At 55.1% G+C, this 14552-nt stretch overlaps 1 protein-coding gene across 3 annotated transcripts in view; it reads left to right on the top strand.

Moving 5' to 3' along the window:
* The first annotated feature begins 14080 nt into the window (after positions 1-14080).
* The window catches only part of EPN2 (epsin 2), a 44667-nt gene continuing 44195 nt past the window's right edge, over positions 14081-14552 (top strand). For all 3 annotated transcript variants that reach the window (XM_050906352.1, XM_050906351.1, XM_050906350.1), the window contains exon 1: positions 14081-14137. The gene's annotated coding sequence lies outside the window, so the exon portion shown is untranslated. The remainder of the gene's footprint in view (positions 14138-14552) is intronic.

The following is a 14552-nucleotide window of genomic DNA, read 5'->3' as shown; positions in this document are numbered from 1 at the left end:
CATGGTTGCCGTCGGTTGGGTGTCAAAGCCTGCAGCCTGGAGCAAGGTGCTCGGTGCTGCACGCTGTGAGCATCAGCCCGGCTTGCAAGGAGATCCCAAGGGCCGAGGAGATGCAGCGGCTCACCCGAGGGTGTACAGCAGCGGGTGGGAGGGAGCCCACCCAGGAAGCCCACCCTGCCCCGGATTTGACCACCAGCCCACGCTGCCTCTCCCTCCACACAGGGGAGTTTCGTGACCCTGGGGGCAGGCAGAGGAGATGCGGCCGGCTCTGGCATCACCCTTCCCCTCCGCACGGCCGCCCCTGGGCTGCGTGTCGGATGCTGGGAGCTGCCTGGAGCTCCTGCTGCCTCCCGGGTTGCCCAATCTGCCGAGCCCGTTTCATCAACATCCTGTGTTTACCTGGCTGCAAAATCCCCACGCAGGAGGGAGGAAGAGGAGGGAGGGGAGCCTCTTCCCCTTCCGCTGCGGGCCCGGGGAGCTTTGTTAAGGAAGCAATCCCGGGCTCCCCGGCTCCTCTCTGGCCAGTGCCCTCTGCGGCTCCTTGCTGTGCCATGGCCTACAGTGCTGTTTGGGGAGGACAGGAGAGGAGAGGGTGTCTCAAGCCTGGCTTTGCCTCCCATGGTGTGGCTGTAAACTGGGCCTGGATGGCGGCAAGGCTGGACTATGTCAGCTAGCTCACGCTGCAGACCCCAGTGTGTACAGGGGCTTGGCTGCTGGCAGTGCGTGGGCAGAGGGACGGCTCCTGCCCCTTCACACAACGCTGCGCCCAGAGGTCGGCAATGCAGCACAGCCCAACACACACCGTGCTTCCCTTTGCACTGCTGCAAAAGGAAACCCACGGCACGACACCGCCCCGAGCGAGCCGCAGAGAAAGGGGGCTGATGTGACACTACGGGCAGTTTTCCTGAGAAGAAACCCCGCGGCTCGTTCGCCTCCGGCTCTGCCTTTGCTGTCCCCGGCAGCAAAGAGCTGCCCGCCGAGCTGAGCGGCTGTGCAAAGTGTACCGCAGGCTGGCCACGGTGACCGCCGTGCTCTCCTCACACCCACGCACACAGCCTGTGCACCAGGTGTGGGGCAACTCCTCTTGCCTCATCGGGAAGGCAGCCACGGTGCTGCCGACTCAGCGCTGCCGGATCTGTGTTTGGCTGGGGATGGAGCTGGAAAGATGAGGTGATGGGGAGGAAGAGGGAGGGAAGATCAGGTGAAGAAGGGAGGAGAACGGGTGATCCATCACATTGGCCACCAGCTGCCCCCCAGCAAGCCCCTGGAGACCAGAAGAAATGCCCTGCACTGGCACAGCGAGTGGGGCCAGAGTGGGAATGCTGGTCCTGGGCTGCTCATTGGGAACCGGCTACGCCTCCGGCATGCCAGCAGCGCTGGGGCACGCAGAGCGAGGTGATGGGGCAGTGCACCCTGGCAGCGGGGCTGGCCTGGGGGTGGCTGCGGGGATTCAGCCTGGCTTTAAGCTCATGCCTGGGATGCTGCATGTGGATAAAGCCAGGCACACGGGTCAGCAGCCAGCACCGCTGATGCATGCAACGTGCAGACGTGTCATGTCACCCATAGCTGCCTGTGTGCCTGGGGACCGGTATCGACCCATGCCTGGGGCATGGGATGCGATGGGGATCCTCCGTGTCTCGAGGAAGTGGGTGCCTCGCTGAGGCCCCACACGGAGAGGAAGCAACATCCTGGGCTAGAAAATGCCACGTCAGTGCCCGTAAACAGGATTTCAGAGTCAGCACTTTCCCCCTGGAGCAGAGGCCACGTCAGTAACTCCTGAGCATCAGACTTGTCCTTGTGCGTAACCCTACTTCTCTACAAAGCCCAGCCCACACCGAGGAGCTTGTGTCACCATTTACACCCTGGTGGGACTGAGTACAGAGCATGGCTGGCACTGGGAGGATCAGACCCCTCTGAACCTCTCATCGTCCTGCAGGACCCGTAGGAAAACATTTACAAGAGGGGCAGCCAGCAGACCCAGAGCCAGTTGGCCATGCTTGGTCCAACACGGCCGTGAGAGGCCCCTTGAGGCACCAGTGGCCTCCAGCCATGGAGCCACATCTCCTTGGGGTCAACATGGGTGGTTGGAGCTGGTATTAGGGTTTCTGGGCTAGTAAATCAGAGCAGGTCCCGCTTGCCCGTGGTGTAGGTGGGATGGGAAGTGGGACTGTTCTCCCCAGCTCCCGTGGGGGAAGCCTGAGGGCAGGAGGCTGGTGGTGGGACCTCACTTCCAGCACTTGGGCCTGATGATGGATCTGGAAAAGGATGGGAAATCTTGAAGTCTCACTTGTGGAATTCAACCCCAAACCTGCAGGAAAGGGTCACTGAGGAGACAGGTCATCCCAAACAGCCTCCTCAAGGGGTGTGCAGCCTTGGATGGCGGCTGGGACCAGCCTCCTGGGAAAGGACCAAACACCATTTTGGTGAGGAAGGAGAGCCCAGACACAACGAGCAGCAGCCTTAGGGGCACCGACACGGAGCGCTTCCCGCGAGGCTTCCAGGACTCAGTTCTGGGCTGACGGATGCGAGCAGTGCCGGTGGCTGGCTCTGGGGACAGGTGCTGCCTCTGTTTTGGTTCAGGGACATGGCTGCGATGGAGACTCAGGTGAGGATCATCTACAGAGATGTTAACTGTTACTGAGTTAATCATCAGGGCCAGCAACAGCTGAAGGCTATTCGTCTCCCTGGGCCCTATAAAAGAAAATGGAGGCCACTAGCTGGGTCTTGGGCTGATGAGGAGGGGGTGTTCTTGGAGATGCTCATGAGAACCTGCTGTTCTCTGGGATGGTTCCCCTTGGCAGCCTGGGACACCCCAAGAGCAGGAGGTGGACTGTCCCTCCAGCTGGCTGTGGCTTCCCTGTGTGTGACCTGGAGAGGACTGAGCCATGCAGCTCTACCTGGATCATGCACTCAGTGCCTGGCTGGAAGCAGATCTTGTTGTGTGCTCCATGCCTGTGGTATGCTGGTCCTTGGGCTCTGCCCTGGGACCTCACTATGGTGACTCACATATCTTGGGGTAACTCTGAGACCTGCTGGGTGCTCTCAACCAAGTCAACCCAGGCTCTCCTTTAAGCTGTGTGAGCAATGTTTTCTGCTGAACCTGCTGAGTGCTGCTCTGGAAGTGTCTGATGGAGGCTTCTGGGGTGAGAAACTGCTGTGGCATTTGGCCTCCAATCTTCCTCCTTGGTGCTGGGCTGCCTGTGTGGGTTATGGAGAAGGCGAGGTCCCCATACCAATGTTATCTGGGTAGACTGGTGCTGCAGCATGTATGGGAGTGGGGATTTCTCTGCCATCTCTTGTTGGTCCTCAGGAGCCATCCCCAGACAGTCGAGGCTGGAAACCCACCATGCTGCATGCTGTGAGCACAGCACGGAGGTGGATGGGGTCACATCACTGCTTTGATTTGCATGGGAGAGAAATCAGAAGGGTCCCTTTAACTGGAAGCTCCAAAGAAATCGGGCGGGGGGCATGGGGTTTGGGTGGGGAGGCTATTTGCCATCAGTGCTTGCCATGGAGGAAGGCTCCTTGCCCTGAGCAGGCAGCATGGGGTGGCAGGAGTAACCACCCATGGGCAGGGGAGCTCTGCGGCTCCCAAAGGGCTTGTTTTATGGGAATCGTGAGTTTGGTCATATCCAGACACAGCCTGGTGCTTGAACAGATTCTGAGAAGCTCTGCTTCATCAACAGCATCTGCTATTTTTCTAGGATTTAAAAAGAAAAAACCAACCAAGAAGCCTTGCAACGTGTGCGTAGGTGAGAGGACCATGCTGTCACCGCCGTGACTCACTGGGGAGGCCTGTGATTTCTGAGAAGAAAAATGAAGTAGGGAGAAATTGTGAATGATCGCTCGTGGAGGGGTGGCTGAGCTCTCCACCAGAGAAGTAGTCGAATTTCGGTTCCTCCTTAGGGCTGGCTTGTTAACAAAGAAGTTATTAATAACCAATTAAGCCAGAGCTCACGTCATGCCTTCCTCTGGAATTGTGGCAAGAGCGTCCGCAGTTCCTCCTTCGGTACCATACCCACCCTGCTCGTTTGGCCAGCTCAGCCCCATTGTAGCTGGATGGAGGAGTGCGGGGGGCTCGTTTGGGCAGGTGCTTTGTCACTGCCGGGCTGCTCTGGGGGGGGACATGCCCTGGGGACACTTCCCAGGCAGGGACGTGAGGGACCACCGGTGCAGACGTGACTTGGGACTTGGTCATGGTGCGTTTGGCTCCCTTTGGCTGAGCTCATGGCGCCGAGGGGAGCGGGTGTGCAGAAGAGGAGCCCTGTGCGGCAGGTTTTTGGTCAGTGCCAGGGCAGATGGTGTGAGTGAGCCGTGGGGACAGCCCGGGGCAGAGGGCCAGCGGCCGGAGGGAGGAGGCTCGCTCGCCTGCCGCTTCCTCGGGCTGAGGATGTGTGTGTTGCCGCATCCCTGGCCGGGCTGGCGATGCGCCGGGCAGCGGGGAGGAGGCAGGCAGGCTGCTGGAGCGGGGCCCGCCGGGATAATTCACGGAGCGCCGGATACACTGTAAAACCTGAGAGAATCTGGGCACTGTCCTCCTCCTGAAACCGCCTATTCAGGGGAGAGATGGGGAAGACAAGAGGGAGGAAGCGGAGGGAAGATGGAGCACTGAAGCCCTCTGTGTCTGGCCGGTGACGGATGCAGGTGCAGCTGCGGATTCCCCGGATGCTCTGGCTGCTCCGCACCGCCCTTTCCTGCAGGGAAGGAGGAGATGCACTCAGGAGTCCCCCTGGGCTCCCAGAGCCCCCGGCTCTGCTTTCACTCTGATTTATTCCTGCTGCCACAGCGTCCGTCCGGTGCAGCCTTTTTTTCCTATAGAGCTGGGCCTTGAGGTGGCAGGTCTGTGTGGATTCTCTGAAGTCTGATATAGGGTTGAGCTGTTCCTCATTAGTATAACCTCTCTCCCCTCCCCAGCTGCTCATCTTCAGGAAATGTTTAGAAATGAAGTAGCTGTGAAAACTCTGTCCAGCCCGTCATCAGCTTGGTCTGAAATGAGCAAACAGCCTCAAAGGTTACGAGGGGGAATCCACATGCGTGGCCTTGCCCATCCCTGCCCACACAGTGCTACGGCATCTGCTTCCCTTCTTTAGAAGACCGAGCTAAATAAAGCTGCTGCCGTTGCTTTGGTGGCACAGCACTGTCTCATGCCATTTTCCTGAGTGGTGCTTTTGCGTGTGCGAGGCAAGAGGAAAGAGTGAGCAAAGATTTTTGAGAGGCCACAATAAAACTGATGGATTCCTCCCCGGGGCTGTGTTGGATTGTGATTTCTGACACATCAGCTGTGGAAATCCAGGGTAATTTCACTAGAAGCCTCTCCAGCTATCTGCCTGTCCTCTCAGGCTGAAAGAGGAACTGGGTTTGGGTTTTGCTGGCTTTTGGTGTTTGCTGGGGAGCTGTGGCTGGCTGACAATCCTGGTCACTACAGGCTTTGCATGTCTGAGCACCTCGCCAGCTTGTGGAACTAACGATTAGGTGGCAGCAGGATATAACAGTGTGTTATGTCCATTTGTTGTCTTGTCATATTAATGTTACATGACGATGTCCTGCTGCGCTGGAGAAGCGTTTGGGAGGGGGCTCCTGAGTGCATCATGCTGAATGGCCATGTTGGTTCTCCTTGCTGCAGACTCTGGGATTTCAGCCTCCTGGACTTGCCCAGGAGCAGGGGGCTGGAGGCACCACGGGGCACCCGATTCTTTGCAAGGGCTCAGATGAGCAATTAGGGCAAGAGTTTGATCTTTGGCAAGCTCCAGCTCCAAGCGGATCTGGCAGAGCGGAGGGCAGCGTGCAGGAGAGCAGGGCTGGCTGCTGTCCTTAGCTGGCAGTGATGTGGAGGAAGAGGAGGCACCATGAGGTGGCTGGAGAAGCTTGGGGAACCTGTGGAACAGCAGGAACAGCCAGGACTGAATGCACTGGGCTCAAAGAACTGGAGTCACTTCTGGGAGACCCTGAAAAACAGCTCGGGAAAGGGCTACAGCCCCTCTGCAGCCTGGGCATCTGTGTTTTCTCCCTCTGGAGACCAGGAGATTAACTCAAGGTCTGCAGCCCAAGCTGGTATCTGCTTCCTGCTTCCTCAGCTGGGATCAGCAATGCAGCCTCCAGTGGTTTGCAACTGTTCCTGGCTCCCCAGGGCAGAGACTTTTACTGGTTCAGTAAATCATTTAGGCATATGTTTAAATCTACCTGCATACGACAGGCTCTGAGCACCCCTGGGTGCTGAAGGCTTGAAAAGCATGCCACCTGCCTACAAGGCTTAGTAGAGGCTTTAGCCTCAAGGGTGTAAAACATGCCAGTTAATGGAGAGTCTAGGGAAAGGCAGACAGGGATGGAGCTTTTGGGAGAAACGCATGACAGCCCATTCAGGAGAGCTGAGAAACAGCGTGTGAGTGCTGCACGTGGCCTCTTGCTCTCAAAGCTGATACACACATGCAGGTTTGAAGTGCAGAGCTGGGAGCCAGCGTCTGGGAAGATAAGAGCATCCATCCTGCTTAAAACCAAAGGCATCCAGTCCAGAATCCCAACACCAGTAGTGGTCGGTAGTGAATGCTGGAGGACAAGTATTGGAAGTGGGTGAGCAGACAGATTTCCTTGTTATGATCTCCTAGGACCCAGCAGCGTAGGGCTTGGACACCTCCTGAACCAGAGCTATGTCTGCAAGATGCATCTTGAAAGAGGTGCCCATGAATGACAGCATCTCCAGTTTCCTGACTTCCCCCCGGCTCTGATCTTGGAGAAAAACAGGAGGTCTTGCCCTGCCCAGGGGGCAAACACTGAAGTCTCACGTTTCTTGTGATAACCAAGTGCAAGCTGGAAAAGCTGATGCAGACCCACTCCTCGCAACATGCCTGTAACGAAGGATTGCAAGCAGAATAATAGAAAGCAAGACACACAGGGTGTTTGTGTGGAAGCATCCGTCAATTTTCTTTTGAGGGTCAGCTTGGTGGCTTCAGTGGAGGAAATCATCTGCGCAGCACAGCCCTTCCTTTCCAAGTGGTTAAGATCCTGCTGAGTGTAAAGCACTTTTAAGCCTAGCCGTGCAGGTGTCATGAACTGTTCTTCCGGCCCACTGGTGACAGATGTGGGGTTTTCAATACCTCAGGCAGTTTAGGCTTATTTGGCTTTCACCCTCGCTGATTGGGTTATTCAGTTTATGCATCTCACCGAAGGCCACTTTCAGTATTGCGGAAATGTATTGTGGCAGCACCGTGGTTTGCACCCCCCTGTCCCCCCCAACGTGCTCTGAGTGACATGCAAGCATAAAAAGAGGCTTCTTGAGGGACAGAGGAAATCTACGGTCTGTAGCAACTTGCTTTGCAGTTATTTTTGATTGAGGTTGAGGCCGTTGTGATTTGTGCCCCAGAAGAAACGGGCTGTGCACAGCCAGTTCCCAGCAGTGCTGATGTTTGCCTTTTACCTTCTCTGATCACAGAGATGTTTGATTTCTAAAGATCAGAAGGGAACGGGTTCCTTTGACTTCTTCTAATGTTCGCAAGGTCAGGGAGCAATCTTGTATTTCTCCATCTCATTCAGTCCATAAGAATGTGGAAGCTCGTAGGAGTATTAATTATGACCAATTATAACCTGCTTGACTAGCCATGATACTCAAATGGCTACTGAAACCTGCTGTTGTGAAGATAGACATTTTTCTTCATCCAAGGAAGCCTTCTGGTTTTGAGGAGCTTGCAGAGCAGTTGTCCAGCAGGACCGATCTGTGGAGCAGCTTGGTTGGATAGTGTTAGAACTGAACATGTTCCTGAGAAATTCTTGCCTGCTGTGCTGTTTGTTTGCTTTGTGGAGTCCTGATAGCTTGTCATGAACCTCTTCCAGCCTAGCTGGTGAATTTTTTTAATCTGCTTGTTGATTACACAGGGACGATGTATTTACAGCCCTGCACTCTTTAGTTTTTTTGTGTTACGAAAACACCTGGGAAGCCCTGTTGAGGATGAGATGCTTTTTGTGACGGGACAGCAGCGACAAGCTTGGAGTCATGACCGTGAATGCAGATATGAAAGTTGCAACTAGATTTGTGAGCCTGGGAATGGAGGAAGTCACTTGCAGAAGTGGGAATCAGAAACCTAGAAATTGGGCCAAGTAATTAAGCGACTGGCTGGATGCTGTGCAAACACAAACCAAAGAGACAGCCCTCAGTTTTCATCTGTCAAGGGGAAAAACTACCAGCTTTTCAGCTGTGATAATCAGTGATGGGCATCCAGCTGTAATCCAGGGACATGGCAGCACTGTGTTACCAATGCCTTACTTTAAAAGAGACAGAGCTCAAAATGCCTGCAGCTTCCAGTTCTTGGTCTGCTTCAGGGGTCCTGTCTTTGCTACTGTGACTGAGAGCAACACTATGAAATTTGAGCTAAATGGCTGTAGCCATACAGCTTAGTTCCCAGGGTTATGAGCTGATGTGGCTTTCCAGCCAGCCTGTGCTGCCAGGCATAGCTTACCGTCGGGTGCTCTGGGAGCAGAGCACCCATGAAGGAAGCTCCCGTTGAGCAGGCGATGCCCCAGGTCTCTGTGTGTGAGCCCCACAGTGCGTGGTGTGATAACGCTGATTTCGGTCTTGGTACCCCTTCACCCATCACAGTAGATGAATCACTGCACCCACCTCCTGTGGGCAAGGTGGTGCTTTTCTCAGGGGCCCTGGATTTCTGTGCTTAAATGTGAAACTCTTTGTACTTGAGTGTACCATGCCCTCTGACAGTAGTGACCACTGGTTGGCTGCTTGGTCGTAGCTACACTTCACTCTCCCCCCATCCCTCCCCATTTCTATTAGTGTACAAAGTCTTTTGCCTCCCTCTCCAGCCAGATCGGGCCAGCCTAACTCACTGTCCCAGCCTACCAGGAGGAGAGGAGACGAGACCCAATTTCCAGATGATGCTACAGAGCCAGGAGCACAGCTCCTCTTGCTCTCCTGATACCTTCCTCATTGTGAGCCCCACAGGGTGGTTTCCCTCAAGGTGAGAAACAGTCGGGAGGAGTCAGGATAATCCCTGGCCACGTGAGATCCTTGTGCAACAACACAAGTCATCCTGCAGTTTGGCTGTTATTACACAGCCTCGATCGGTCTGAGGATGGGCCCAGGGCGAAAGGGAGGGCCTGACTCTTTGGGTGACATTCTTTGGGTGGCTGCGGGAATGATGAAGAGGAACTCTGATGGGTGATGTCGTCTATCAGCTCCTTCCTGGCAGGAAGTCCTCTCGTCATGGCAAGGAGGAAGTCAAGAGGGATAGTACAAACTGTACCAACTGCAAGGAAATCCTTGTCCTCCAGCATGGGCTTACAGGCTCTGACTTGGTGACTTGCTTTGGGGAACTAGATGGCAACACTAAATGAGCCCATCTTCACTACAAATACCCTGGGCCCAAGTCTGCCACTCAAAACTATGCAGACGGTCCCAATGGGCAAGTGTTCCCAGCCTGGGAACAAGCAGCGAATCCAGGCTTTTTAGGTCAAATGTCCTGATTGTATCTTATTAAACAAGAAAAATACCTCCTCACCAGTCAGTGGGGCCTTGCAGTGGTCCTGTCCCCTCCTTTCTGCTGATGTGGGTGCTCATCTGACCTTCTGGTGAGCTGGTTCAGGGAGCTAAACTGGCTGAGAAGTGACCCTCCCCCCCCAAAAAAAAGTGATTAGTCTTCACTGCAGATGGTATAAACTGGTGTTGGTGGTAGGGAGGGTAATGGGAATGGGTGGTGGAGGAAGGGCAGGAACCACAACACCCTGACTTAGGTCAATTAAAACTGTTGTGGAATTTCACCCTGAGGCTTTAGTGGGATTTAATGTAAGCAATGCAGTAGCCTTGGCTTCTCGATGTGGCATGGGGAGAAACTGCACCTACAGAGCAGTAAGGAGAAAGGAATGAGGGAAGGTGCCCACAGATGAGAATGGCTCTAACTTCTAAAGAAACACAACACTTGGTAATTACTAGAACTAAGCACATTTCAAACGTCACTGCCTCTTGCGCTGTCAGTGCATATTCATTTCGAGAAAACCAGAATGTGCTGGGGTTGCATTCTCTCTCCTCTTTTCATGAATCTGCTAACGTGTTCAGAAAAGGTCTGTTTTGAAAGCCCATATTAGAGGTGTATTAATTTTGAACTTGTCAAAATGAACATTTGCATTAGAAACAGTTCTACAAGTTTGTCTGTGTCACAAATGAAACTAAAACCCTCACGCTGGCTGTAAGCATGCTCTATTCTGATTAAACTTGGGTTGATTCCAGCTGAACTCAGGCACAGGCTTACTGGGCTGTACTCTCCTCCGTTCACCATCTTTCTGATTTTGTTCCTTGTAACTACACTTTTATTTAAAGGTGTTGGAAGAAACCAGACTAAATATGATAGGAACTAAACTTTTATTTTGGTTCTCCTTGGCTTGTAGACAAATCCTATATGTGTAGTAGGGCTGCAGACCCTGTGCATCCATGTGTCTAATCAAAGCAGACATGAGTGTAACTCAGACTTTGCGTATTTCAATGAAATAGCCATGAATCCAGGAGGGAATAACCTGGGGTGAATATCACTTTGTATGAATCTGAATATAGTCTGTATCGCTGTCAGCAATGTGCAGGCGGCTCAGAAAATTCAGAAGAGGGCCTGTGCTTGTTGAGAAATGTCTCACTGCTTTGGCTCTAAGGACAATAATGATTGCATTTGCCCAGATTCTCATTTAATTAGCAGATTTCCAAAATTGGGCACTTAAGGACTTGAGTCCCTGTTTACCCCATGTGGAAGCATGTGGCTTCCCAGGGAGGCTGAGAAACATTAGCTCCCACTGCAATCGATGCGAGTGGAGGGTGCCCAATCTCCTGAGACGCGAGGCAGGTTCTTTCTTGGCTACTTAATACAGACTTAAGTGCTGAACCTTCATTAGATGATGCTAGTCTCTATTTTTGAACTGATTCCTTTGAAGACCTATAGGTTAGGAGCGGGAAAGAAAATCGGTAATGGAGCAAAAATGACGGTGATTTAGAGATCGGATTGCGTACAGCCAGAGCCATGCATCAGGATAACGAGATTCAGTCTTGTTTGGTTACAAGCACTGGAGACAGAAGCAGAAAATGTGATCCACCAAGCCAGCTCTCAGGAAATGAGGAACAATAGAGTGAGGAAATCAAATTTCAAACTGCAGGGATATATTTATCAAGTTTTCCTTAGAATTTTTGCAGAGATTTTTGGCATTCTCTGTGCAGTTTTTTTTCTGTATTTTTTCGGTCAGCCGACATATGGCTGGAGGATTAGATCACTGTAAAGCACCGTTGTTTGTGACCTATTTGTTAATGCGGGGCTGGGGTCGGCGAGAAGGGACGAATGTACTTGTCATTGTTCAGTGCTTTTCAAGTCCTGTTCCTGTTGTCGCTCACACCGTGGCCAGACATTTGGAAAAAACTCATTAGCTAATTAGCGGTGTGCTCAGCCCCACGTGGCAGTAGTCGCTGTGTGGGCGATATTCACGTTACGGCTGTGGAACAGGCCCTCCCGTGGCTTCCTGGCAGCCGCTCTTCGCTAGGTTTAGCTGGGAGGGCAGCCGTGGCCAGGCTGAGCCCGGGGAGGCTGCGCCTGCCTTGTCTTTGCTGGGAGAGTCTCTTGCATGCCAGGCATCGCGCTGCAGCACCGCTCGTTATCCTCCTGCTCCTTGCCATGCGACAGCCCCTCTACTCCCACTTGCTGGATTCGCTGCCGCCATCTGCTTTCTCCGCACGGACTGCTCTGCTGCCGGTGCAGCTACCGGGGAGGTGCCACGGCTATCGGCTTCTGATGCCGAACTCATATTGCAAATAATGGCCTTGAACTCTGGCTCTGCCAACGCAGCTGAAGCGTTGTGGGCTGGGAACGATTTGATAGAGCGGCTCGGGTCAACATCCAAGGCGTGGTACAGCCTGCTCGGAAGAGGGATGGGGCAGCGCTGGGATGGAAAGTTTTCTACACTAGGTCCTGGGTTTAAAATCACAGGACAAAGAGCAGTGACGTCCTGTTGCTAATACGAAACAAGGGCCATAGATCCACTGCCACGAGTCCCCTCTCACTGTGGATGTCCTCAGGGGACCACCAGAAGGGATGGTCCCTTTGCAGCCTGGGCAAATCTCTGCTGGGGCAGCTGTATCAATCGGGTATCTGACCAGTGTAAGCAGGAACACTGCGATTTAAGGCATTAACACGGGTGTAATAAAAAAAGCGTAATTTTACTTGGCCGGCTTGCTTTTCTTGCACTAAGCGGCTTGATCTGGTTGACAGAAAATAGAGTTCTGTTAATACAGGCGTGCCAGCTGTAGGAGCTCTTTGCTGGGTTCGTTGTACACTTACGCTGTAGACAGAGACACCTGGGATGGAGCTGGGAACGGAGAGGAAGCCGCCTCCTGCTTCGGAGAGTTGTCTGCCCAGACCTGGAAGGAAGGCAGGCAGGAGAGAAGGCAGCAGGAACAATCTTGTTCTTCCCATTTTATTTTAACCAAGAGATTTCTTCTTGTTCTTTAGAGCTGTCAGCACCTAATCATTAGGATTAATGAACGCGCACAGAAACATTAGGTTTCCATCATTGCCGTTTTCTTCTAACGAAGAAAAGAGGGAAGTATTCTTTCAGCTCCTGCTGATAGCGTCAGATGCGTGCTAATCCTTTATTTTTTTCACCAAGAATTTAATTCTGCCTAGCTCTCCTAGCTCAAGGTTAACAGCTAAGCCAGCATCGCAGCTAGCTGCAGAAGACTTGGCTTCCCAGCTACCAGATGGTATTCAAAGCATTTGAACTTGCAGCATTTCTAAACAAGTTGCTTTTAACGCAGCTTACTTGGTGTTTCACTGCAGTCCCTGTTCTTCCGTATTTAAACCTCGATCCGTCTCCTATTGAGGTCAGCGGGAATTTTGCTACTGACTCCCCGGGAGCAAGGGCTGGGCAGTGCTTTAGTGCTTTTTCAAGTGAAAGGAAGGTCAGGCCGAACACTGCACTTGAAAAGCACTACTGGATTTTGCTCCGAGTTTCCTTTGTTATGCTTTAGTAAGGCAAGATTCCTCGGGAATTTGGGTTTTAAATGACCAGTAGCACTACCCGGAGCCAGCCATAACACGAGCAGAGTCCTGCGAGCCAGCTTCTCGCCTGACCCGCACCAACCCCGACCGTCTCCCCAACAGCCACGTCCCGTTTCCTTCAATTGTCTCATGGTTTTACGATGGGAACAAATATATTCAGGGAGAACTACAATGAGACCACTAACCTCCTCCAACCTGCGATCCCGGACACGGGTTTAGTCATTATCCCCAGAGGGGAAGGACGTGTGCTCCAACCCACTCCGACTGCCCGGCTCCTCCTGCCGAGTTCACGCCTGTGTGTCCCCGCCAAGTGTGGTGACCACAACGCTCCCTCCTGCCAACCCAGTGTCCCCCCCTCCATCCATAAACGCTGTTATTTTGTATTGGCGTCTTCGGCAGGAGGGGGAAAGGTGCGGTAATCGCATCGCATGAAGCGATGGGAGCCGCTTCGGGGCCTGGCAACCCACCCGGGGCCCTGTTTTTTGGGGGGGATCCCCTCTCCCGCCTGCAGAACAGGGCTTCCCCGCCCTGAAATCGGTTTCCCCTTGGAGATGTGAGCGAGGAGGGGGCTCCCTTCGGCTTCCCAAGCGTTTTCCTTCCATCACAGGCGGGCAATGGGCCCGAGCAGGAGCCGGGCCCTCTCCTGGGACCCTGCCCGGCGGCTGATCCTGCCTTATTCCTTACTGGCGCCTGCACCCCAACCCTCCTCGGCCGGGAGGGCCGAGCGGGCGGCGGCCCTGGCTGTGAGGAGACCCGGCCACGGCCCGCCATGGCGGCGGCGGGCGAGGAGGGAGGGGACGGCGCGCTGCCCCCTCGGCGGGCAGCGGCGGCGGGGACGGGCGGCGCTGCCCGGGCGGAGGCGGTAGGCCGCCGTTCTCCCCTCCGCCCTTCGCCTCGCCGCGCCCGGGCCGGGGACGCGCCTCGGGGACGCGCGCAGCCGCCGGGTCCGCCTCCTCCGCCGCCTCCCCCCCGGCCGCCGCCATGTTGGATGGTGCGTGTGGGTGTCAAACCCAGCCAGAGGCGGCGGCGGCGGCCGGGCACCGGGACACCCCCCTCCGCGCCTCCCGCGGCCCCTTCCCCGCTCCTCCCGCACCCTCCGCACGCAGCGCCAGGTCAGTCCGGGAGCCGCGGGGTGCTTGGGTGCGGGAGGGGCGACGGACGGACGGACGGCGGCGGCGGAAGAGCCTCCCCCCGCCTTTCCCCTCAGCAGCGGGGTGCGGGGTGGGCGCGGGAAGGGCCCCCCGGGGGTCCGGGCCTCCCCGTGGGGAGGGAGCGGGCCCGCCGGCCGGCTGCGGGGCGGGGGCGGCTGATGGGCCACGGGGCCGGGGCAGGCGGGGCGGGGGGCGCCGACGGGAGCGGGGGGCCGGACGGCGGGGCAGCCCCGGCGGGGGGCCGGGGTGGCCTTTGTTGTCTCCGTTGGGTGGGCAGCAACAGTTACTGCCCATCATGGCAGCCCGGCGGCGGGGCCGCGAGAGCAGGGAGCGCGCCTCCGGGACCCGCCGGGTCGGTGCTGCCGGGGCGGCGGCG

This window comes from Gymnogyps californianus, chromosome 15, assembly GCF_018139145.2.
Source record: "Gymnogyps californianus isolate 813 chromosome 15, ASM1813914v2, whole genome shotgun sequence".
Taxonomy (NCBI): Eukaryota; Metazoa; Chordata; class Aves; order Accipitriformes; family Cathartidae; genus Gymnogyps; species Gymnogyps californianus.
Note: the sequence above shows the minus strand (reverse complement) of the source record. Positions and strands in the feature narration are given on the sequence as shown.